The sequence below is a fragment of the Pseudophryne corroboree genome, chromosome 11 (genome assembly GCF_028390025.1).
Source record: "Pseudophryne corroboree isolate aPseCor3 chromosome 11, aPseCor3.hap2, whole genome shotgun sequence".
Taxonomy (NCBI): domain Eukaryota; kingdom Metazoa; phylum Chordata; class Amphibia; order Anura; family Myobatrachidae; genus Pseudophryne; species Pseudophryne corroboree.
In genome coordinates this window covers 9,159,042-9,184,840 of record NC_086454.1, presented here as the reverse complement: position 1 = coordinate 9,184,840, position 25,799 = coordinate 9,159,042, and the positions used below count along the sequence as shown (strand labels likewise).

The following is a 25,799-nucleotide window of genomic DNA, read 5'->3' as shown; positions in this document are numbered from 1 at the left end:
CCTGTCAGATGCAAGGACCTGTCAGATACAAGGACCCGTCAGACAAAAGGACCCATCAGACACAAGGACCTGTCAGACATAAGGACCTGTCAGACACAAGAACCTGTCAGATACAAGGACCTGTCAGACATAGGGACCCGTCAGATACAAGGACCTGTCATACATAAGGACCTATATAGTGGTAGATGCTCAATTAGCTTAGTGATATCATTCAGGTGAAAGGGAGGGGTATTTCTAAGCAAGAAAAAAAAAGGCATTTTGTTTCCCCCAGCACCTAGATATAGCGCTAGGGACCCCAAATATACAGAGACGCCTTGATGCGGCTTTGGGGCTTATTCATACATTTGCACAAATATATGTAACCGAGATCTCTGAATTCTAATATTATGTGGGATTTAAATCTGGTTACTGTTATCATTCAGGGTGCTTGGGGAAACAAAATGCCTTTTTTTTTTCTTCCATAAGGACCTGTCAGACATAAGGACCTGTCAGATGCAAGGACCTGTCAGACATAAGGACCTGTCAGACATAAGGACCTGTCAGACATAAGGACCTGTCAGATGCAAGGAACTGTCAGACATAAGGACCTGTCAGATGCAAGGACCTGTCAGACATAAGGACCTGTTAGACATAAGGACCTGTCATACATAAGGACCTGTCAGACGCAAGGATCTGTCAGATACAAGGACCTGTCAGATGCAAGGACCTGTCAGACATAAGGACCTGTCAGATACAAAGACCTGTCAGACATAAGGACCTGTTAGACATAAGGACCTGTCATACATAAGGACCTGTCAGACGCAAGGATCTGTCAGATGCAAGGACCTGTCAGATGCAAGGACCTGTCAGATACAAGGACCTGTCAGATACAAGGACCTGTCAGACACAAGAACCTGTCAGATACAAGGACCTGTCATACATAAGGACCTATCAGATACAAGGACCTGTCAGATACAAGGACCTGTCAGATACAAGGACCTGTCAGGTGCAAGGACCTGTCAGGTGCAAGGACCTGTCAGGTGCAAGGACCTGTCAGATACAAGGACCTGTCAGATACAAGGACCTGTCAGACACAAGAACCTGTCAGACATAAGGACCCGTCAGACACAAGGACCTGTCAGATACAAGGACCTGTCAGACACAAGAACCTGTCAGATACAAGGACCTGTCAGACATAAGGACCCGTCAGACATAAGGACCTGTCAGATACAAGGACCTGTCAGATACAAGGACCTGTCAGATACAAGGACCTGTCAGACACAAGAACCTGTCAGATACAAGGACCTGTCAGACATAAGGACCCGTCAGACATAAGGACTTGTCAGATACAAGGACCTGTCAGATACAAGGACCTGTCAGACACAAGAACCTGTCAGATACAAGGACCTGTCAGACATAAGGACCCGTCAGACATAAGGACTTGTCAGATACAAGGACCTGTCAGATACAAGGACCTGTCAGACACAAGAACCTGTCAGATACAAGGATCTGTCAGATACAAGGACCTCTCTTACATAAGGACCTCTCAGTCATGAATGGAAGGTGCCACCAAAAACAACTATTTACCATATGTATTGATAGGTAATATTTTAGACACAGACAGTTATTATCTGGATTAAATAGCAAAATATAATCAGTATCATGGATGGATGAAGAGAGGGGAGAACCTGTGTGCAGCCTCCAAGCCTCCGTTCACCCAACCTCCTCAGCGGCGTATTTCCTCCTAGAATCTGGTACGTGCCAGATCCTACCACGCCGATCTCCAGGCTAATAATGCGGACACCATTTCTCTGGTGATTTCCGTAGTGTGCATGTGCTAGCTCCATGTTTCTAGATCTCGGGAAGCACGGCACTTCCATGTAAGGTAAGTATTGTGAATGGGTTTTGGATATATTGTGGGCCCACTAGGCCCCCCAGGGCACCCTGAACCCGTTATATCTAGGCCCATGACCAATATTGTGGGCCTGATTGAGGGGTGGAGGCTAAAGTAGTAGTGGCTGCGACACTTGCTGCTGCTGCTACTACTGCAAAGTCATTCTTACAGTTGCGCCAATGAGCAGACAGCGGCCATTAGAGCAACCCTGTGGTTGGCCGCTGGTGCCAGTGTAACTGTGTTTCCAATGCAATCCCTAACACGGCGCTATATGATACGCCTGGTGACTAAAGACACCCCCCAGTCACCAGTCTCCATCTGCGTCTACCAGCAGTGACCATCGGCCGGCATGCGCAGTGTGTCCCGGATACGTGCGGACAGGAAAACAGTTCTCCTCTATCCGGGTCTGAGTCAAGCCCTGTGTGTTTATGACTCTTCTAGCACTAATGTAAAAATGTGTGTTGGTGGTAGACCACTTGTTGTTCTTCACCTATTGCAGAACTTTGTGGAACTACAAGTTCTAGCATGCCCCACAAGCCTCTTTTTGTGCGTCATTCCACAAAAGCTGGAGAGCCACAACCTCCCGAGGCTCATATAGAGTAATTCTGTTTTATCGCCATACATATCTGTTCTACTGTACGTTGACGAAAAAACTAATTGTACATATACAGTATTAATTGTTTATTTATAAGGTGCTACATTATAACACAGTGCCGAACGTCAATTCTAATGAGCGTAAAACAAGCGACCCTTCTATCCAGACTTATAGCAAGGACATTGAAAAAACAAAGACACTGCATGCTCTTCGGTATGAAGCAAAAACAGCACAATCAGTAATTACAATATAACAATAACATCTAATGACTCAACGTAGATAAACGACAACACATGCCTACCTTGCTTTGAAGCGTCTCACTGGGGCTTCCCTTTGGTCACAGCATGACGCCATGTGCCGCTGTTCTGATACATCTCCTCTCTCAGAGAATATCTCTACCATACATTCCACCAGGTAACAATACATTAATTGACCTGAAAGACAAAGGAAACGTGATGACTGGAGGTCTCCGAAGCGCGACATTTGGTTTTATAATTCAAGATTTGTCTCGTCCAGCAAAATGAGATCCCACTCTACATCTGGGCGCCTACGGGCGTTCACACATTAAATAGAGATGAGCAACCGATTCCGTTAACAATTTGCTTCATCACGCATTTGCATGTTTTGACGCAGAGTTTGGCATTGAGTGTTCCCGGTAATACTCCAACCACACCGGCTAGCTGTATTAATCCACCGGCATCATCCCAATTCATAGATTAATTGCTAATTCCCAAATGCAAGGCAGAATATGGCAGCAAAAGCAAGTCCCAGATTGCATCGCTAGAACTTGACTGAAAGTTCTAGAAATGTAATTTGCAGCATCTGTTATATTAAACCAATATCTGAACGACAACATATGTCTGCAAGGCGCGGGGTGTTTTCTAAGCAGGATTAAATATTCATGAATCCGGTTTGGTCAGGAGCACACGCAGTGTCATCCTGGCAATAAGGCGAATTCATGTTTGTACGCAGCCGCGGTTTTCTAGGTTACGGAACTGCTAATTATTGCAACTGAAGCTGCTGCCCGGGAAAGTAGACAAACACCGGCAGGAGCCATTACAAAGTCCTCCGCAACTGCGTACTCATGATGTCATCTCCAAGCGCCGGTGAGCCGATTCTCCATAGACTTTAGGTTATTGTAACAGTGGATATTGGGGGTCATTCCGAGTTGTTCGCTCGCTAGCAGTTTTTAGCAGCCACGCAAACGCTATACCGCCTCCCACTGGGAGTGTATTTTAGCTTAGCAGAAGTGCGAACGAAAGGATCGCAGAGCGGCTACAAACTTTTTTTGTGTAGTTTCAGAGTAGCTCAATACCTACTCAGCGCTTGCAATCACTTCAGACTGTTCAGTTCCTGTTTTGATGTCACAAACACGCCCTGCATTCGCCCAGCCACGCCTGCGTTTTTCCTGGCACGCCTGCGTTTTTCGGAACACTCCCTGAAAACGGTCAGTTGACACCCAGAAACGCCCACTTCCTGTCAATCACTCTGCGGTCAGCAGTGCGTCTGAAATGCTTCGCTAGACCCTGTGCAAAACTACATCGTTCGTTATGACCGTATGATGCGCGTGCACATTGCGCCGCATACGCATGCGCAGAACTGCCGGTTTTTAGCCTGATTGCTGCACTGCGAACTGATGCAGCTAGCGATCAACTCGGAATGACCACCCTTAGGTATTAGATAACGCCTGAGCTGGTTTTCTTAGAGAAACGTGAGAAGAATAAATATGGTTAACTTATCCAAATGTGCCAATTCAATAAAAGAACCTAAGAAACGGCCGTTGCTCTTTGCCCAACGCTGGCCACCGTGCCTCAGTCACAGCTTCATGTAAGTGCCAGCGCTGGACCTTTGTGTCACCATTAATTAACCTACAGCAGAAAACTTACAAACACTGCGCCCGTCCTCCTGTACAGCGCCTTTCTTATCTCTAACGCTGCGTAAATCACATAATGTAATAGTCATCTTTTCTCCCTTGTGAGATTCTAATTTAAACGGCGTGATATTCTCTATGTACAAGAGAGAGAGGCGTCAACTGAATGACTTGAGATTGGAATATGTGCAAACGTGAGTGATGGCTCCAAATTATATTTTACAAAAAATCAGATTTCTCTGAAAGAGTAAAGTAAATGTCACATGATGGAAGATATCACTGTTCAAGGGGCTCATTTGTCAACGAGTGATAAAACTTGTGGTTAATAAAACTCACTGTGTATGATAAATTGTGCCGCAGCCAATCAGCTCCCACCTGTCAATATTCAAACACATAGACAGGAGCTGAACACATGATATTTATCATACGCAACAAATGTTATCAGTCACAATGAGTTTTATCAGTCGTTGGCAAATGAGCCCCATTGGTGAAGCGGTTTTGAGATGACTGCAGAGTGAGCAGTACGTCAGTCGGTGCCAGTTGGCTTTGCACATCCTCAGAAAGAAAAAGTAGGACTATATGAGCTTGCAAACCCTCATACATTTGGAAAGCATCAAACAACACAACCAGGGAGGCAGAATGGGGCAAGAATGAGGCATCTTTGTAGTCTGTGCCATGCGCTGCCTGTAGCGTTACACAAACAGGCAGCATCCAATGTGTCCCCTCTTGCTTTACGAGATGGTATGTAATGGGGTGCACCTATGAGGAAGCCTCGCCTCCAAGCGCCTGCAAGGAGATTCTGCTGTTGTTCTGTTGTCATAGACACCTACACAAGTAACACCTCTCACCTACACAGTGCTGTCACACCTCTCACCTATACAGTGCTGTCACATCTGTCACCTACACAGTGCTGTCACATCTGTCACCTACACAGTGCTGTCACACCTCTCACCTACACAGTGCTGTCACATCTGTCACCTACACAGTGCTGTCACACCTCTCACCTACACAGTGCTGTCACACCTCTCAACTACACAGTGCTGTCACACCTCTCACCTACACAGTGCTGTCACATCTGTCACCTACACAGTGCTGTCACACCGCTCAACTACACAGTGCTGTCACACCTGTCACCTACACAGTGCTGTCACACCTGTCACCTACAGTGCTGTCACACCTGTCACCTACACAGTGCTGTCACACCTGTCACCTACACAGTGCTGTCACACCTGTCACCTACACAGTGCTGTCACATCTGTCACCTACATAGTGCTGTCACACCTCTCACCTACACAGTGCTGTCACATCTGTCAGCTACACAGTGCTGTCACACCTCTCACCTACACAGTGCTGTCACACCTCTCACCTACACAGTGCTGTCACATCTGTCACCTACACAGTGCTGTCACACCTCTCACCTACACAGTGCTGTCACACCTCTCACCTACACAGTGCTGTCACATCTGTCACCTACACAGTGCTGTCACACCTCTCACCTACACAGTGCTGTCACACCTCTCACCTACACAGTGCTGTCACATCTGTCACCTACAGTGCTGTCACATCTGTCACCTATACAGTGCTGTCACATCTGTCACCTATACAGTGCTGTCACATCTGTCACCTATACAGTGCTATCACATCTGTCACCTACAGTGCTGTCACATCTGTCACCTATACAGTGCTGTCACACCTCTCACCTACAGTGATGTCACACCTCTCACCTACACAGTGCTGTCACACCTCTCACCTACAGTGATGTCACACCTCTCACCTACACAGTGCTGTCACACCTCTCACCTACACAGTGCTGTCACATCTGTCACCTACACAGTGCTGTCACATCTGTCACCTACACAGTGCTGTCACACCTCTCACCTACACAGTGCTGTCACATCTGTCACCTACACAGTGCTGTCACACCTCTCACCTACAGTGATGTCACACCTCTCACCTACACAGTGCTGTCACACCTCTCACCTACAGTGATGTCACACTTCTCACCTACACAGTGCTGTCACATCTGTCACCTACACATGTCACACCTCTCACCTACACAGTGCTGTCACACCTGTCACCTACAGAGTGCTGTCACACCTCTCACCTACACAGTGATGTCACACCTCTCACCTTCAGTGATGTCACACTTCTCACCTACACAGTGCTGTCACATCTGTCACCTACACAGTGCTGTCACACCTCTCACCTACAGTGATGTCACACCTCTCACCTACACAGTGCTGTCACACCTCTCACCTACAGTGATGTCACACTTCTCACCTACACAGTGCTGTCACATCTGTCACCTACACATGTCACACCTCTCACCTACACAGTGCTGTCACATCTGTCACCTACACAGTGCTGTCACATCTGTCACCTACACAGTGCTGTCACACCTCTCACCTACGCAGTGCTGTCACATCTGTCACCTACACACGTCACACCTCTCACCTACACAGTGCTGTCACATCTGTCACCTATACAGTGCTGTCACATCTGTCACCTACAGTGCTGTCACACCTCTCACCTACATAGTGCTGTCACATATGTCACCTACACAGTGCTGTCACATATGTCACCTACACAGTGCTGTCACATCTGTCACCTACACAGTGCTGTCACATCTGTCACCTACATAGTGCTGTCACATCTGTCACCTACATAGTGCTGTCACATCTGTCACCTACACAGTGCTGTCACATCTGTCACCTACACAGTGCTGTCACATATGTCACCTACACAGTGCTGTCACATCTGTCACCTACACAGTGCTGTCACATCTGTCACCTACACAGTGATGTCACATCTGTCACCTACATAGTGCTGTCACATCTGTCACCTACACAGTGCTGTCACATCTGTCACCTACAGTGCTGTCACATCTGTCACCTACACAGTGCTGTCACATCTGTCACCTACAGTGCTGTCACATCTGTCACCTACACAGTGCTGTCACACCTCTCACCTACTCAGTGCTGTCACATCTGTCACCTACAGTGCTGTCACATCTGTCACCTACACAGTGCTGTCACCTACACAGTGCTGTCACATCTGTCACCTACACAGTGCTGTCACACCTCTCACCTACTCAGTGCTGTCACATCTGTCACCTACACAGTGCTGTCACATCTGTCACCTACATAGTGCTGTCACATCTGTCACCTACACAGTGCTGTCACATCTGTCACCTACACAGTGCTGTCACACCTCTCACCTACATAGTGCTGTCACATCTGTCACCTACACAGTGCTGTCACACCTCTCACCTACACAGTGCTGTCACATCTGTCACCTACAGTGCTGTCACATCTGTCACCTACACAGTGCTGTCACACCTCTCACCTACATAGTGCTGTCACATCTGTCACCTACACAGTGCTGTCACACCCCTCACCTACACAGTGCTGTCACATCTGTCACCTACAGTACTGTCACATCTGTCACCTACACAGTGCTGTCACATCTGTAACCTACACAGTGCTGTCACACCTCTCACCTACACAGTGCTGTCACACCTCTCACCTACATAGTGCTGTCACATCTGTCACCTACATAGTGCTGTCACATCTGTCACCTACATAGTGCTGTCACATCTGTCACCTACAGTGCTGTCACATCTGTCACCTACATCGTGCTGTCACATATGTCAACTACATAGTGCTGTCACATCTGTCACCTACACATGTCACATCTGTCACCTACATAGTGCTGTCACACCTCTCACCTACACAGTGCTGTCACACCTCTCACCTACACAGTGCTGTCACATCTGTCACCTACACAGTGCTGTCACCTACACAGTGCTGTCACATCTGTCACCTACACAGTGCTGTCACACCTCTCACCTACACAGTGCTGTCACATCTGTCACCTACACAGTGCTGTCACACCTCTCACCTACATAGTGCTGTCACATCTGTCACCTACACAGTGCTGTCACACCTCTCACCTACACAGTGCTGTCACATCTGTCACCTACACAGTGCTGTCACATCTGTCACCTACACATGTCACACCTCTCACCTATACAGTGCTGTCACATCTGTCACCTACACGTCACACCTCTCACCTACACAGTGCTGTCACATATGTCACCTACACAGTGCTGTCACATCTGTCACCTACACAGTGCTGTCACATCTGTCACCTACACAGTGATGTCACATCTGTCACCTACACAGTGCTGTCACATCTGTCACCTACACAGTGCTGTCACATCTGTCACCTACAGTGCTGTCACATCTGTCACCTACACGTCACACCTCTCACCTACACAGTGCTGTCACATCTGTCACCTACATAGTGCTGTCACATCTGTCACCTACACAGTGCTGTCACATCTGTCACCTACAGTGCTGTCACATCTGTCACCTACACGTCACACCTCTCACCTACACAGTGCTGTCACATCTGTCACCTACACAGTGCTGTCACACCTCTCACCTACAAAGTGCTGTCACACCTCTCACCTACACAGTGCTGTCACACCTCTCACCTACACAGTGCTGTCACATCTGTCACCTACACGTCACACCTCTCACTACACAGTGCTGTCACATCTGTCACCTACACAGTGCTGTCACATCTGTCACATACACAGTGCTGTCACATCTGTCACCTACACAGTGCTGTCACATCTGTCACCTACACATGTCACATCTCTCACCTACACAGTGCTGTCACACCTCTCACCTACACATGTCACACCTCTCACCTACACAGTGCTGTCACATCTGTCACCTACACAGTGCTGTCACACCTCTCACCTACACAGTGCTGTCACACCTCTCACCTACACAGTGCTGTCACATCTGTCACCTACACAGTGCTGTCACACCTCTCACCTACACAGTGCTGTCACACCTCTCACCTACACAGTGCTGTCACATCTGTCACCTACACAGTGCTGTCACATCTGTCACCTACACAGTGCTGCCACACCTCTCACCTACACAGTGCTGTCACACCTCTCACCTACACAGTGCTGTCACACCTCTCACCTACACAGTGCTGTCACACCTCTCACCTACACAGTGCTGTCACACCTCTCACCTACACAGGAATATAACACCTGTCACTTAAATACAGTCAAGGCAAATTGTGGTGTACTTCTTGTGTCCATTTCCCTATAGATTGTAAGCTTGTGAGCAGGGCCTTCTACCTCTATGACTGTTTGTTATTATCCAGTTTTGTTATATCATTGTTATTCCCAATTGTAAAGCGCAACTAAATTTGCTATATAAGAACCTGTTAATAAATAATAATAATAATTGCGTCACGGTCGACCATACCTAATGTTTTGGTTTGCACATTCAGTGCACTTTGCAAATAGCGCTCAGTGGAATTATTGCAATACCGATGTTCATGTACTTGAGAGATCTTTAGCAACTGTGTATGCGCAAAAAATTCAGAAAAACTCTCTGGTGCATGCGTTACACAGAGGGTGCGCACAAAGGGGCAGACAGCATTAGAACTGGGGGGAGAAGTGGGAGGTGACTAGGAGTAAACGCAAAGAAATCTCTGTCTCATGGGCATGTAATGGGAGTGTCGCGGACATGTCAGTGGAAGCAGCTGCGTTCCCAGATGTATAGCCAGAGGCAGATGGTGAAAGGGAACCTGCCATAAGGTAGAATCACCTGAGGTATTACAGCATGCAGAGATGTAGAAAGTGTGTATCTCCCTCCTGGCACACCCAGACATGGACTACTACCCCAGGGAAGGGCCAATACTAACATTTGCCGCGATCCAGCAACAGACGCAAGAGCAGTATTAATGTTGCTAAGGATTTTAAATTTCATTTTTAGTCTTAGGGGGACATTTACTAAGCAGTGATAAGAGCAGAGAAGTGAGCCAGTGGAGAAGTGCCCATGGCAACCAATCAGCACTGAAGTAACATCTATAATTTGCATACTATAAAATGATACAGAGCTGCTGATTGGTTGATGGGGCAACTTCTCCACTGGCTCACTTCTCTGCTCTTATCACTGCTTAGTAAATGTCCCCCTTAGTCGCTTACTTAAAATTGAAGTTGGTTTAAAGCAGGCATGTCCAAACTGCGACCCTCCAGCTGTTGAGAAACTCCACATCCCAGCATGCCCTGACACAATTTTAACATTCTCTGACAGCAAAACTGTGTCAGGGCATGCTGGGATATGGAGTTTCATAACAGCTGGAGGGCCGCAGTTTGGACATGCCTGGTTTAAAGTCACACTTTAGTCTCTTTTTTGCTTTGTTTTAGTCAAGATTTAGCCAGTGGATCTCAGCTTTCATTGTAGTCTAATTTTAGTTAATGTTTTAGTCATAACTTTTGCAAACAGTTTAATGATACTGTAATGGAGTTTACTGAAGAACATTTCTCTAATATTCCCTTGAGATGTTTGCATACCTCTAACTACGTGTTTAGTAATCTACGCTCAGTAGGCTGAGAGTTTGCTACATACTGAGTCTGACTTACCTTAGTGCCCCCATATATCATTAGTAATCTAGGCTCAGTAGGCTGAGAATGTGTTACATGCTGAGCCTTCCTTATTGCAGTGCTCCCATATATCATTAGAATTCTATGCTTAGTAGGCTGAGAATGTGTTACATGCTGAGCCTTCCTTATTGCAGTGCTCCCATATATCATTAGAATTCTATGCTCAGTAGGCTGAGAATGTGTTACATGCTGAGCCTTCCTTATTGCAGTGCTCCCATATATCATTAGAATTCTATGCTTAGTAGGCTGAGAATGTGTTACATACAGAGTCTGACTTACTGCGGTGCTATCATATATCATTAGTATTCTAGGATCAGTAGGCGGAGAATGTGTTACATACAGAGTCTGCCTTATTGTAGTGCTCCCATATATCATTAGTAATCTAGGTTTACGGATTGTGTAATGGTTAACATTACTGCCTTACAGTACTGAGGTCATGGGTTCGATTCCCACCATGGGCCTAACTGTGGGGAGTTTGTATATTCTCCCCGTACTTGCGTGGGTTTCCTCCGGGTACTCCGGTTTCCTCCCACAATCCAAAAATGTACTGGTAGGTTAATTGGCTCCCAACAAAATTACCCTAGGTGTGAATATGTGTGCGTGTACATGTGGTAGGGAATATAAATTGTAAGCTCCACTGGGGCAGGGACTGATGTGAATGAGCAAATATTCTCTATAAAGTGCTGCGGAATATGTGTGCGCTATATAAATAACTGGTAATAAATAAATAAATAATAAATAAATAGTCTCAGTAGGCTGAGAATGTGTTACATACTGAGTCTGCATTATCATAGTCCTTCCATATATCATTAGTAATCTAGGCTCAGTTGGCTGAGAATGTGTTACATACTGAGTCTGACTTACAGTAGTGCTCCCAAATATTCTATACAAATTAATGCTGTGAATTTGTTAGAACAATATTTCCTTCACAACATGTCATATTTATTTTCTGAAAACATCTAGAACACATAATTGTTCCTTAAAAATGTAAAACCTACTTCCAGTGTTAATATGGACAAGGATTTTTAATTTAGTTTTAGTCTTTTTTTTTTTTTTTTGCTTTGATTTAGTCAGTGGATCTTTTAATTTTAGTCTAATTTTAGTCCTGAAATACACTGTTGGCGAAGGTTAGTGTTTTTCAAAATCTGCACAAGAGCAGATGTAGTAGCTTCCATCAGTGAATGAGGCCCAATGCGGTTTCAGTTATGCTCATTTATAAACTTCTGTTTTAGTCTTTTATATCACAAACAGCGGACTAACATACTGTAGACATGGGCAGGCTTCTAATCACTGGGGGGGGGTTATTATGTCCAATTACACTATATTATAGGGATTTATTACGTTATTGTCTAACCGCTGCAGCACTAGCTAAAGGTGTGTTTGATATTCTGATAAAACTAGAATGGCAAATGTAGCTTTTGTGTATCCGGTTTGAATTGTTTTGCACTCTTAGGCAAAGTGTTAATTTCTGTTGGAGTCAACTGTAAAATGATGTATCTTCGGAGCGAGGAACCTGGACCTGCTCTCCAGGGGAGACCTATCCTGTTTGAATTCCTTCAAGCTGCCTCGGAGTTCTAGAACATCAGACAGACGTTCTCCCGAGACTGGTGGCAAGAACAGCAGAGGCCGCGCCACCGCGTCTGAAAACCTACATTAAAAGATCCACTTTCCTCAAAGCAAGCTGCAAAACTGAATCCATAAATGGCAGACAGTGTTGTCTGAAATAAAAAGAAATCTACGTGTGTAATAAAGCATTGCAGTAACACTGAGGAAATGCCTGATTGCAATGTTTACTCATTAACACCGACTCTTTCCCAGAGTTCCGTGTTCTATAAATGCCCATGACATTACTGTATGAGTTCTGTGTCTGTTGATGTAAGTTTCCGTAACGTCTATATCATGTGACCACTTACAGCCAATGAAAGGAAAGCTGGCAGCCTAATAGCAGGCACAGGACTCTATTTCAGGAGTTTCTGCCAGTTCATGACATTTTTCTCATTAGTACACCAACAATTTTCAATCAAAAATACATACAGAGCGTGGGATGTAGTAAAGGTAAAATGCAAGAAAAACTGAAAAATGGGCAATTCTGGAATTTGGACGCATTGTACTAAACTCCGTAATGAGATGCAGTCAGGGGTTTGGATGCAGTAGGTAATGACAACTTTTGGCATTAACCTATAGAATCATATGGGCTTTCCACATTTTCCCGTGAATGATCAAATCAGATCCCTCCCAGCACCCCCCGCAGCCATTACACCCCTCCGCATATGCGCAGAAGAGCTCCCGGTTCCTAAAAGCAGAAGTCCGTCTATAGCAAAGGACAGCTCTTGCCGGGAGGGCTGTACGTGATGTGTGGTGGAATGTACCGCATTGCGGATGTGATGCTTAGTACATTCCACCCAGAAAGAGTTGTCCATTATTAGTTTATTAAATTATTAATATAGCGCACACATTACACATCATATACATTCCTTGCTCCAATAGTGAAAAGAAGATACTGACGGTAATTTTTCCAACAGTGCCTTAGCGTAATGAAGAGTATTTACCAAGTTTTGTGTGTGTATCTATTCTGTTATCCCCACTTTAGGAATTATACATAATAAATCATAATGATTCTATTTAATTTCTACCTCTCACAGTTTATTTAAATATCTACTTTCATAAAATAAAATCTCACATTTTATTGGAGTGAAATGTTACATAAATATGTTCATTTTAATTCTGAACCCACAACCGCCTTTTGGTACGGCGCATCGGATGAGATTTACCCGACACCGGCTCTTCTATTGTGTTTGCAAATCTGGAAGTGCGTTTATTAACGCTGTGCATTACTAGCAAGATCGCTAGAGAGAAGTGATGGAATGACCTTCATGCACACAGTGTATATTCTGAATAATGCTCGGCTGGGTGACTCGGGTTGGCTATGCACCATTAATAGATTGTCACTTTAGAATCACATTTTGTGTTTGACTTGAAGTTGGATTTTTATCATTACATTTTGCTTTGATGAACACTCTCTGCAAAATCCAGAGCTCAGGAGAAGAAGTAGCAAAGCAGAAGAATGCGACTGAAGAGAGCGGACCAACTAGAAGAACAGAGCAATGCCCTCGTTAGGACAATATATCTGTGAATTTTAACGGGTGAATGGCGCTGACTGTCAAGTGTTGTCCGGATTCAAATTACACTTTTTCGATGGGCAGTTGAACTTTTCTAAGGGACTCAATTTGTGTCTTATCTTCTCCCCAGATGCACGTGTTGTAAATAATGTTGGTTTGTTCTTCAAAGCAAATTATACAAGTCCATAAATATTAAGAAATGCCCGTTTCTCCCAGGTGACAGAACAGATGGGGGGTATGTGGGTCCCAGGTGACAGAACAGATGGGGGGGGGGGGATGTGGGTCTCACGTTACTTTAATGAGCAACTGTCCTTAATGCAGTATAATTCTCAAAGTGGGCTATTCTCTGTAGATGTGGGCAGGGGTTAGGTGGGTTATATGGGGCTTATCTTGCCCTTTTTTTTAGGCAGATTCAGATATGTATGCTAATATACTACATGCAAATGAAACAGGAGGCGTCGCCGGCTTCTCTGATCCGCTGCCTGCACGCAAAGACAAATCATTGAATCAACATTGTGACCATCAGACCTCTATGTAACCCTCAGGTTACTCAGGTTGTCCGGTAGAGCTATGCTCCCAGGGCCGGTGACACTGCATCCAAGGACGCAGACAATAGCTTTGTCACACCTAGAAAACAGATACAATGCACCCCTGTTTTCTGGAGTGATTCCTGTTCTCACCGCAAAATGCCAGGCTGCGTATAACAGGGCACTGTGACTGGCACAAAGGCACCATTGCCAGACTTGTGCACTGCAAATCCAACTCCTGCGCAGTCCCAAGAATAACGGTCAAATGCGCGCCAATCGGAACTGCGTGCGGACTAAATGTTGGGGAGAATGATAAAGAGTTTCAGACACACCAACTTCTGATGTTGGAAGCATCGACCAATCAGCTCTCTGGAAAGGAGAAAGCGGTGTACTGTACTGTTGTCAAAAGGAACCTGAAATTGGAAGAGAGGAACAGAGGGCGAGCATTGCAAGAATGGCAGATGTGCCATGCATGGAACCAATTTTTGGATGGAAAGTGGTTTAATACTAAAACAATATGGCTGGTTGTCCATTTCCTTTAAATGACCAATAACACTAAAATTATACTGTATACAATGATAGAGCCACAGGCTGCAGACAAATATATGTGTGTAAAGTTTTGTAAACTAGCTAGCACTACATATTTCCGGTATGACTCTGGTGAGGCTCACATGTCATCATTCCATGTTGGGAACTACAAAATCCTCCCAGATCCGAATCACCTCTACATCCCTCCGAATTATTCCCATCTGGTGTCAGGCTAGGTCCTCTTCTATAGTCCGAATGGGAAAAACACAGACGAAACACAAATCACCATAAAAAGTTACATCTGCTCATTCTGAACGACATAAATAAGATTAACTGAGTCTCCCCTTTGCCGCCAGACAAATCACAAACCACCAGCATGAGACGAGACTCATACCCCATTTAAATGTATCCAAAGCAGGAGAAGGAGATGTATAGTGAATTTGTGTCTCTAGGAAGAGCCAGTACCAAAGATGGCTGATCCACCTAGGGTTTGGCGATCTGGTAGGTGCTCTCACAGTCGCTGGATGTGAGCTGTTGGTGAGCAACATATTACTGGAGCTGAAAGAAAAAATTGAACTTGGAGGAACAAGGTGAATACAGTCTCCTATGCCAGTTTCTTAGACAAGACCTTGTTGTCCACCAATAACAAGTTGCACCATTTTGCAAACAGTCATAGTTATTTACTTTTGGTTGGAGACAACAAAAATGTTCAGAACTGTTCCGCACAATATTCACCTAGTTTCGGTTTAGGATGAGATACAGCAAGTTAAATTGTGTGGCCAAACCTCTGAAAATGTTGTTTCCAGAGGTTTGGCTGCATACGGAATATGCACCAAGCCCCAGAATGCAATCGATTTTAGGGCTTGGATATGGTGGCCAACACCATCTTCCCAGCTGAGAGGGATCCATCCAGGTCCCTTCCAACTCCCCCATGGCACACGCGTCACTCAGCGCATGCGTAGATAGGATAACGGGTCATAAACCCAAAAGTCCTATCATCGCAGAGGAAAGCTCATACCGCTAGAGCTGTCCTTTGTGTTTTTCTTCATGCATACAGCGTTAGTAAATGCCGATATGCACACAGAGAGTGTCAGAATGCATTGCAAGCAAAATGTGATGCTTGATGCACCCCGCCCCATGTCATTAAACTTTGCGCACTTCGCCACTGGAATTTACCACTCCTTTCCAGCCCGAACCCCACCACAACCACACCACACAACAGAATTGTGATTCGTCATCCCAGCTCTATGCATAGACTATAAACTCAGCAAATATACAAATACAGTTCTTAATGGCACAGCTGAAGAGGAAATGAATATCTCAGGAAATGATCACCTACAGTAAGTAACAGGGAAATTAATTGCAACTTTGCTAATCTGCAGACTGTTTGTTACAATGGCTAATGCCAACTAAAGAAGCTAAGCTTTTTGGAGCTTGGTAATTGGGCATTTACACAGTCCCTACAGAAGCCAATAAGGATTGCTGTTGTGGTCCAAAACAGACGGAGTTCTGCAGATATCTCATAATAAATGGCGCCATGCTTAAAAAAATGTGCCAATCCTCAGATCAAGGTTGTAACTGGACAATTGACCGCAAACTTACTTAGATCCGCCCCCAAATGATCTATGATGTAACATACTGTACTGCTGTAGGCACGCCCGGAAAAGCACAGCGTTCGCATTGAAGGAAATTTCCACTGTAAATATATTCCTGATATGTTCTCTACGGTTGTAGAAATGAAAGAGAATCTTTCATTGGCTGCTACCGGTTACATCACTTTGATGCTATTTGTACTGTACTATTTATAATCATTTTATTTTTTAGGACATAAGGTTAATTGAAATTAGGTGTTAGAGAATTAATTGTAATTGGTGTAATCTAAGAATTTTTGCAAGGATGGGTTTGTAATTTCTGCACCTAGGCTAAGCGGCACATTTTCTGTGCTACATACTGTGATTACTAGTACAGGTGTGTTCCCAGCTATAGCTTTGCAGAGCAGTGTGCAGCATTATACAGTATACGCCTGTCAGTAGCCATATCAATGATGACGATCGCCAGTGTTCACCCGCCACTTCTGATTGGCCGATTACAAATTCACCTCTGAAGCTTTGTTCATTGATTTTACCCTGTCAGGTATGATCTTATAGATGCTTTTTAAAATGTATTTTTTGTCCACTTTCATTCTCTTGCAACAAATTTTAAAAATAATAATGTTTGGACAGCTATGTGGCAACTGAGCACTAACCCCAAAGTGTGCCAGAGTTTTCAGACGCAACGCAAACACTGGTGCAACACAAAAGCACACACAAGTCCACTTATTTCTTTAGGGTTAGCCTAATAACAGCTGACTATAAATGACCATCCATGCATAAAGTATACACTCAGATAATACTCTCTTGTATACACACAACTCACTTTCTTGACCTTAAAACCATACTGCAATGTAATTTATCTCCCATGGAACACTACTTAAGTGGAATCCTAAGTAACTCACAGTAAATTGCTTTGCACAGTGCTAAAACCATACAGCTGCGTCCACAAAACCTATCCTCAAATGGTGCCAAAATGCCCCACCTGGTGCATCATGGACTTTACAACTAAGTTCTGCCACTCAGCACACAACACAGATTTGTTCTGAATTTTCATCATTAGGGCAACAAAAGTACAATGTATGAGTACCACGGACACTGCAGCATCTGTGCACACTTTGGACGCTAACCCTGGTAAAAAGGTGAAAGACTGAGAACAGATAGGAGTGAGCTGCGCCATGATTCATGCAACGCATCGTTGTGCTTAATCTGCGACTTTAAACCACCTCCATTGCAATACAAATCCTAATCCTATGTGTCTGGGACACTATGAGGGACTTTGGATGTAGCTACTATTATTATTATTATCCTTTATATGGCGACACAAGGGTTCCGCAGCGCCAAATTACAGAGTACATATGCACATAACCAAAACAGGAAAACAGTGACTTACAGTTGAAGACAATATAGGACAAGTACAGGGTAACTAAGCATAACTACACCAGTAGACGACAGAGATAAGTTTCAAGGTGGCCAAAAAACTAGAGATGAGCGGGTTCGGTTCCTCGGAATCCGAACCCGCCCGAACTTCATGTTTTTTTACACGGGTCCGAGCGACTCGGATCTTCCCGCCTTGCTCGGTTAACCCGAGCGCGCCCGAACGTCATCATCACGCTGTCGGATTCTCGCGAGGCTCGGATTCTATCGCGAGACTCGGATTCTATATAAGGAGCCGCGCGTCGCCGCCATTTTTCACACGTGCATTGAGATTCATAGGGAGAGGACGTGGCTGGCGTCCTCTCCGTTTATAGAGATTCGAGAAGAGAGTGAGACAGAGAGAGACACAGTAGTAATTTGGGGAGCATTAGGAGGAGTACTACTACTACTAGTACTTGCTGAAGTGATAGAGAGAGATAGTGTGACTGTATTATCTGACTTGTGGGGGAGACACTGACAGTGGGGAGCAGTTAGAGTCTGAGAGCAGGACTCAGGACTCAGGAGTACATATAACGTACAGTGCACACTTTTGCTGCCAGAGTGCCACACTGCCATTGTGACCACACTGACCACCAGTATAATATATATTGTGATTGTCTGCTTAGGACTCAGGAGTACTACTTAGAGATGAGCGGGTTCGGTTTCTCTGAATCCGAACCCGCCAGAACTTCATGTTTTTTTTCACGGGTCCGAGCGACTCGGATCTTCCCGCCTTGCTCGGTTAACCCGAGCGCGCCCGAACGTCATCATGACGCTGTCGGATTCTCGCGAGGCTCGGATTCTATCGCGAGACTCGGATTCTATATAAGGAGCCGCGCGTCGCCGCCATTTTCACACGTGCATTGAGATTGATAGGGAGAGGACGTGGCTGGCGTCCTCTCCGTTTAGAATTAGAATAGATTAGAGAGACACTTGATTTACTAATTTTGGGGAGCATTAGGAGTACTCAGTAGTGTACAGTGCAGAGTTTTGCTGATAGTGACCAGTGACCACCACTTTTATTTATAATCCGTTCTCTGCCTGAAAAAAGCGATACACAGCACACAGTGACTCAGTCACATACCATATCTGTGTGCACTGCTCAGGCTCAGGCCAGTGTGCTGCATCATCTATTATCTATATATAATATTATATATATCTGTCTGACTGCTCAGCTCACACAGCTTATAATTGTGGGGGAGACTGGGGAGCACTACTGCAGTGCCAGTTATAGGTTATAGCAGGAGCCAGGAGTACATAATATAATCCGTTCTCTGCCTGAAAAAAGCGATACACAGCACACAGTGACTCAGTCACATACCATATCTGTGTGCACTGCTCAGGCTCAGGCCAGTGTGCTGCATCATCTATTATCTATATATAATATTATATATATCTGTCTGACTGCTCAGCTCACACAGCTTATAATTGTGGGGGAGACTGGGGAGCACTACTGCAGTGCCAGTTATAGGTTATAGCAGGAGCCAGGAGTACATAATATAATCCGTTCTCTGCCTGAAAAAAGCGATACACAGCACACAGTGACTCAGTCACATACCATATATGTGTGCACTGCTCAGGCTCAGGCCAGTGTGCTGCATCATCTATATATATTATATATCTGTCTGACTGCTCAGCTCACACAGCTTATAATTGTGGGGGAGACTGGGGAGCACTACTGCAGTGCCAGTTATAGGTTATAGCAGGAGCCAGGAGTACATAATATTATATTAAAAATTAAACAGTGCACACTTTTGCTGCAGGAGTGCCACTGCCAGTGTGACTAGTGACCAGTGACCTGACCACCAGTATATAATATTAGTAGTATACTATCTCTTTATCAACCAGTCTATATTAGCAGCAGACACAGTACAGTGCGGTAGTTCACGGCTGTGGCTACCTCTGTGTCGGCACTCGGCAGCCCGTCCATAATTGTATATACCAGTGACCTAACCGTGGTTTTTTTTTCTTTCTTTATACATACATACTAGTTACGAGTATACTATCTCTTTATCAACCAGTCTATATATTAGCAGCAGACACAGTACAGTGCGGTAGTTCACGGCTGTGGCTACCTCTGTGTCGGCACTCGGCAGCCCGTCCATAATTGTATATACCACCTAACCGTGGTTTTTTTTTCTTTCTTTATACATACATACTAGTTACGAGTATACTATCTCTTTATCAACCAGTCTATATATTAGCAGCAGACACAGTACAGTGCGGTAGTTCACGGCTGTGGCTACCTCTGTGTCGGCACTCGGCAGCCCGTCCATAATTGTATATACCACCTAACCGTGGTTTTTTTTTCTTTCTTTATACATACATACTAGTTACGAGTATACTATCTCTTTATCAACCAGTCTATATATTAGCAGCAGACACAGTACAGTGCGGTAGTTCACGGCTGTGGCTACCTCTGTGTCGGCACTCGGCAGCCCGTCCATAATTGTATATACCACCTAACCATGGTTTTTTTTTCTTTCTTTATACATACATACTAGTTACGAGTATACTATCTCTTTATCAACCAGTCTATATATTAGCAGCAGACACAGTACAGTGCGGTAGTTCACGGCTGTGGCTACCTCTGTGTCGGCACTCGGCAGCCCGTCCATAATTGTATATACCACCTAACCGTGGTTTTTTTTTTCTTTCTTTATACATACATACTAGTTACGAGTATACTATCTCTTTATCAACCAGTCTATATATTAGCAGCAGACACAGTACAGTGCGGTAGTTCACGGCTGTGGCTACCTCTGTGTCGGCACTCGGCAGCCCGTCCATAATTGTATACTAGTATCCAATCCATCCATCTCCATTGTTTACCTGAGGTGCCTTTTAGTTGTGCCTATTAAAATATGGAGAACAAAAATGTTGAGGTTCCAAAATTAGGGAAAGATCAAGATCCACTTCCACCTCGTGCTGAAGCTGCTGCCACTAGTCATGGCCAAGACGATGAAATGCCAGCAACGTCGTCTGCCAAGGCCGATGCCCAATGGCATAGTACAGAGCATGTCAAAACCAAAACACCAAATATCAGTAAAAAAAGGACTCCAAAACCTAAAATAAAATTGTCGGAGGAGAAGCGTAAACTTGCCAATATGCCATTTACCACACGGAGTGGCAAGGAACGGCTGAGGCCCTGGCCTATGTTCATGGCTAGTGGTTCAGCTTCACATGAGGATGGAAGCACTCAGCCTCTCGCTAGAAAACTGAAAAGACTCAAGCTGGCAAAAGCACCGCAAAGAACTGTGCGTTCTTTGAAATCCCAAATCCACAAGGAGAGTCCAATTGTGTCGGTTGCGATGCCTGACCTTCCCAACACTGGACGTGAAGAGCATGCGCCTTCCACCATTTGCACGCCCCCTGCAAGTGCTGGAAGGAGCACCCGCAGTCCAGTTCCTGATAGTCAGATTGAAGATGTCAGTGTTGAAGTACACCAGGATGAGGAGGATATGGGTGTTGCTGGCGCTGGGGAGGAAATTGACCAGGAGGATTCTGATGGTGAGGTGGTTTGTTTAAGTCAGGCACCCGGGGAGACACCTGTTGTCCGTGGGAGGAATATGGCCGTTGACATGCCAGGTGAAAATACCAAAAAAATCAGCTCTTCGGTGTGGAGGTATTTCACCAGAAATGCGGACAACAGGTGTCAAGCAGTGTGTTCCCTTTGTCAAGCTGTAATAAGTAGGGGTAAGGACGTTAACCACCTCGGAACATCCTCCCTTATACGTCACCTGCAGCGCATTCATAATAAGTCAGTGACAAGTTCAAAAACTTTGGGTGACAGCGGAAGCAGTCCACTGACCAGTAAATCCCTTCCTCTTGTAACCAAGCTCACGCAAACCACCCCACCAACTCCCTCAGTGTCAATTTCCTCCTTCCCCAGGAATGCCAATAGTCCTGCAGGCCATGTCACTGGCAATTCTGACGAGTCCTCTCCTGCCTGGGATTCCTCCGATGCATCCTTGCGTGTAACGCCTACTGCTGCTGGCGCTGCTGTTGTTGCCGCTGGGAGTCGATGGTCATCCCAGAGGGGAAGTCGTAAGCCCACTTGTACTACTTCCAGTAAGCAATTGACTGTTCAACAGTCCTTTGCGAGGAAGATGAAATATCACAGCAGTCATCCTACTGCAAAGCGGATAACTGAGTCCTTGACAACTATGTTGGTGTTAGACGTGCGTCCGGTATCCGCCGTTAGTTCACAGGGAACTAGACAATTTATTGAGGCAGTGTGCCCCCGTTACCAAATACCATCTAGGTTCCACTTCTCTAGGCAGGCGATACCGAGAATGTACACGGACGTCAGAAAAAGACTCACCAGTGTCCTAAAAAATGCAGTTGTACCCAATGTCCACTTAACCACGGACATGTGGACAAGTGGAGCAGGGCAGGGTCAGGACTATATGACTGTGACAGCCCACTGGGTAGATGTATGGACTCCCGCCGCAAGAACAGCAGCGGCGGCACCAGTAGCAGCATCTCGCAAACGCCAACTCTTTCCTAGGCAGGCTACGCTTTGTATCACCGCTTTCCAGAATACGCACACAGCTGAAAACCTCTTACGGCAACTGAGGAAGATCATCGCGGAATGGCTTACCCCAATTGGACTCTCCTGTGGATTTGTGGCATCGGACAACGCCAGCAATATTGTGTGTGCATTAAATATGGGCAAATTCCAGCACGTCCCATGTTTTGCACATACCTTGAATTTGGTGGTGCAGAATTTTTTAAAAAACGACAGGGGCGTGCAAGAGATGCTGTCGGTGGCCAGAAAAATTGCGGGACACTTTCGGCGTACAGGCACCACGTACAGAAGACTGGAGCACCACCAAAAACTACTGAACCTGCCCTGCCATCATCTGAAGCAAGAAGTGGTAACGAGGTGGAATTCAACCCTCTATATGCTTCAGAGGTTGGAGGAGCAGCAAAAGGCCATTCAAGCCTATACAATTGAGCACGATATAGTAGGTGGAATGCACCTGTCTCAAGTGCAGTGGAGAATGATTTCAACGTTGTGCAAGGTTCTGATGCCCTTTGAACTTGCCACACGTGAAGTCAGTTCAGACACTGCCAGCCTGAGTCAGGTCATTCCCCTCATCAGGCTTTTGCAGAAGAAGCTGGAGGCATTGAAGAAGGAGCTAAAAGGGAGCGATTCCGCTAGGCATGTGGGACTTGTGGATGCAGCCCTTAATTCGCTTAACAAGGATTCACGGGTGGTCAATCTGTTGAAATCAGAGCACTACATTTTGGCCACCGTGCTCGATCCTAGATTTAAAGCCTACCTTGGATCTCTCTTTCTGGCAGACACAGGTCTGCTGGGGTTGAAAGACCTGCTGGTGACAAAATTGTCAAGTCAAGCGGAACGCGACCTGTCAACATCTCCTCCTTCACATTCTCCCGCAACTGGGGGTGCGAGGAAAAGGCTCAGAATTCCGAGCCCACCCGCTGGCGGTGATGCAGGGCAGTCTGGAGCGACTGCTGATGCTGACATCTGGTCCGGACTGAAGGACCTGACAACGATTACGGACATGTCGTCTACTGTCACTGCATATGATTCTCTCAACATTGATAGAATGGTGGAGGATTATATGAGTGACCGCATCCAAGTAGGCACGTCACACAGTCCGTACTTATACTGGCAGGAAAAAGAGGCAATTTGGAGGCCCTTGCACAAACTGGCTTTATTCTACCTAAGTTGCCCTCCCACAAGTGTGTACTCCGAAAGAGTGTTTAGTGCCGCCGCTCACCTTGTCAGCAATCGGCGTACGAGGTTACATCCAGAAAATGTGGAGAAGATGATGTTCATTAAAATGAATTATAATCAATTCCTCCGCGGAGACATTGACCAGCAGCAATTGCCTCCACAAAGTACACAGGGAGCTGAGATGGTGGATTCCAGTGGGGACGAATTGATAATCTGTGAGGAGGGGGATGTACACGGTGATATATCGGAGGGTGAAGATGAGGTGGACATCTTGCCTCTGTAGAGCCAGTTTGTGCAAGGAGAGATTAATTGCTTCTTTTTTGGGGGGGGGTCCAAACCAACCCGTCATATCAGTCACAGTCGTGTGGCAGACCCTGTCACTGAAATGATGGGTTGGTTAAAGTGTGTATGTCCTGTTTTGTTTATACAACATAAGGGTGGGTGGGAGGGCCCAAGGACAATTCCATCTTGCACCTCTTTTTTCTTTTCTTTTTCTTTGCATCATGTGCTGATTGGGGAGGGTTTTTTGGAAGGGACATCCTGCGTGACACTGCAGTGCCACTCCTAGATGGGCCCGGTGTTTGTGTCGGCCACTAGGGTCGCTAATCTTACTCACACAGTCAGCTACCTCATTGCGCCTCTTTTTTTCTTTGCGTCATGTGCTGTTTGGGGAGGGTTTTTTGGAAGGGACATCCTGCGTGACACTGCAGTGCCACTCCTAGATGGGCCCGGTGTTTGTGTCGGCCACTAGGGTCGCTAATCTTACTCACACAGTCAGCTACCTCATTGCGCCTCTTTTTTTCTTTGCGTCATGTGCTGTTTGGGGAGGGTTTTTTGGAAGGGACATCCTGCGTGACACTGCAGTGCCACTCCTAGATGGGCCCGGTGTTTGTGTCGGCCACTAGGGTCGCTAATCTTACTCACACAGCTACCTCATTGCGCCTCTTTTTTTCTTTGCGTCATGTGCTGTTTGGGGAGGGTTTTTTGGAAGGGACATCCTGCGTGACACTGCAGTGCCACTCCTAGATGGGCCCGGTGTTTGTGTCGGCCACTAGGGTCGCTAATCTTACTCACACAGCTACCTCATTGCGCCTCTTTTTTTCTTTGCGTCATGTGCTGTTTGGGGAGGGTTTTTTGGAAGGGACATCCTGCGTGACACTGCAGTGCCACTCCTAGATGGGCCCGGTGTTTGTGTCGGCCACTAGGGTCGCTAATCTTACTCACACAGCTACCTCATTGCGCCTCTTTTTTTCTTTGCGTCATGTGCTGTTTGGGGAGGGTTTTTTGGAAGGGCCATCCTGCGTGACACTGCAGTGCCACTCCTAGATGGGCCCGGTGTTTGTGTCGGCCACTAGGGTCGCTAATCTTACTCACACAGCTACCTCATTGCGCCTCTTTTTTTCTTTGCGTCATGTGCTGTTTGGGGAGGGTTTTTTGGAAGGGACATCCTGCGTGACACTGCAGTGCCACTCCTAGATGGGCCCGGTGTTTGTGTCGGCCACTAGGGTCGCTAATCTTACTCACACAGTCAGCTACCTCATTGCGCCTCTTTTTTTCTTTGCGTCATGTGCTGTTTGGGGAGGGTTTTTTGGAAGGGCCATCCTGCGTGACACTGCAGTGCCACTCCTAGATGGGCCCGGTGTTTGTGTCGGCCACTAGGGTCGCTAATCTTACTCACACAGCTACCTCATTGCGCCTCTTTTTTTCTTTGCGTCATGTGCTGTTTGGGGAGGGTTTTTTGGAAGGGCCATCCTGCGTGACACTGCAGTGCCACTCCTAGATGGGCCCGGTGTTTGTGTCGGCCACTAGGGTCGCTAATCTTACTCACACAGCTACCTCATTGCGCCTCTTTTTTTCTTTGCGTCATGTGCTGTTTGGGGAGGGTTTTTTGGAAGGGACATCCTGCGTGACACTGCAGTGCCACTCCTAGATGGGCCCGGTGTTTGTGTCGGCCACTAGGGTCGCTTATCTTACTCACACAGCGACCTCGGTGCAAATTTTAGGACTAAAAATAATATTGTGAGGTGTGAGGTATTCAGAATAGACTGAAAATGAGTGTAAATTATGGTTTTTGAGGTTAATAATACTTTGGGA

At 45.9% G+C, this 25,799-nt stretch overlaps 1 protein-coding gene across 1 annotated transcript in view; it reads right to left on the bottom strand.

The window, feature by feature from the left end:
- LRRC4C (leucine rich repeat containing 4C) overlaps positions 1-25,799 on the bottom strand; it is a 1,405,504-nt gene that overhangs the window by 601,131 nt on the left and 778,574 nt on the right. Inside the window, exon 4 of the mRNA XM_063946277.1 lies at positions 2,770-2,902. The gene's annotated coding sequence lies outside the window, so the exon portion shown is untranslated. The remainder of the gene's footprint in view (positions 1-2,769; positions 2,903-25,799) is intronic.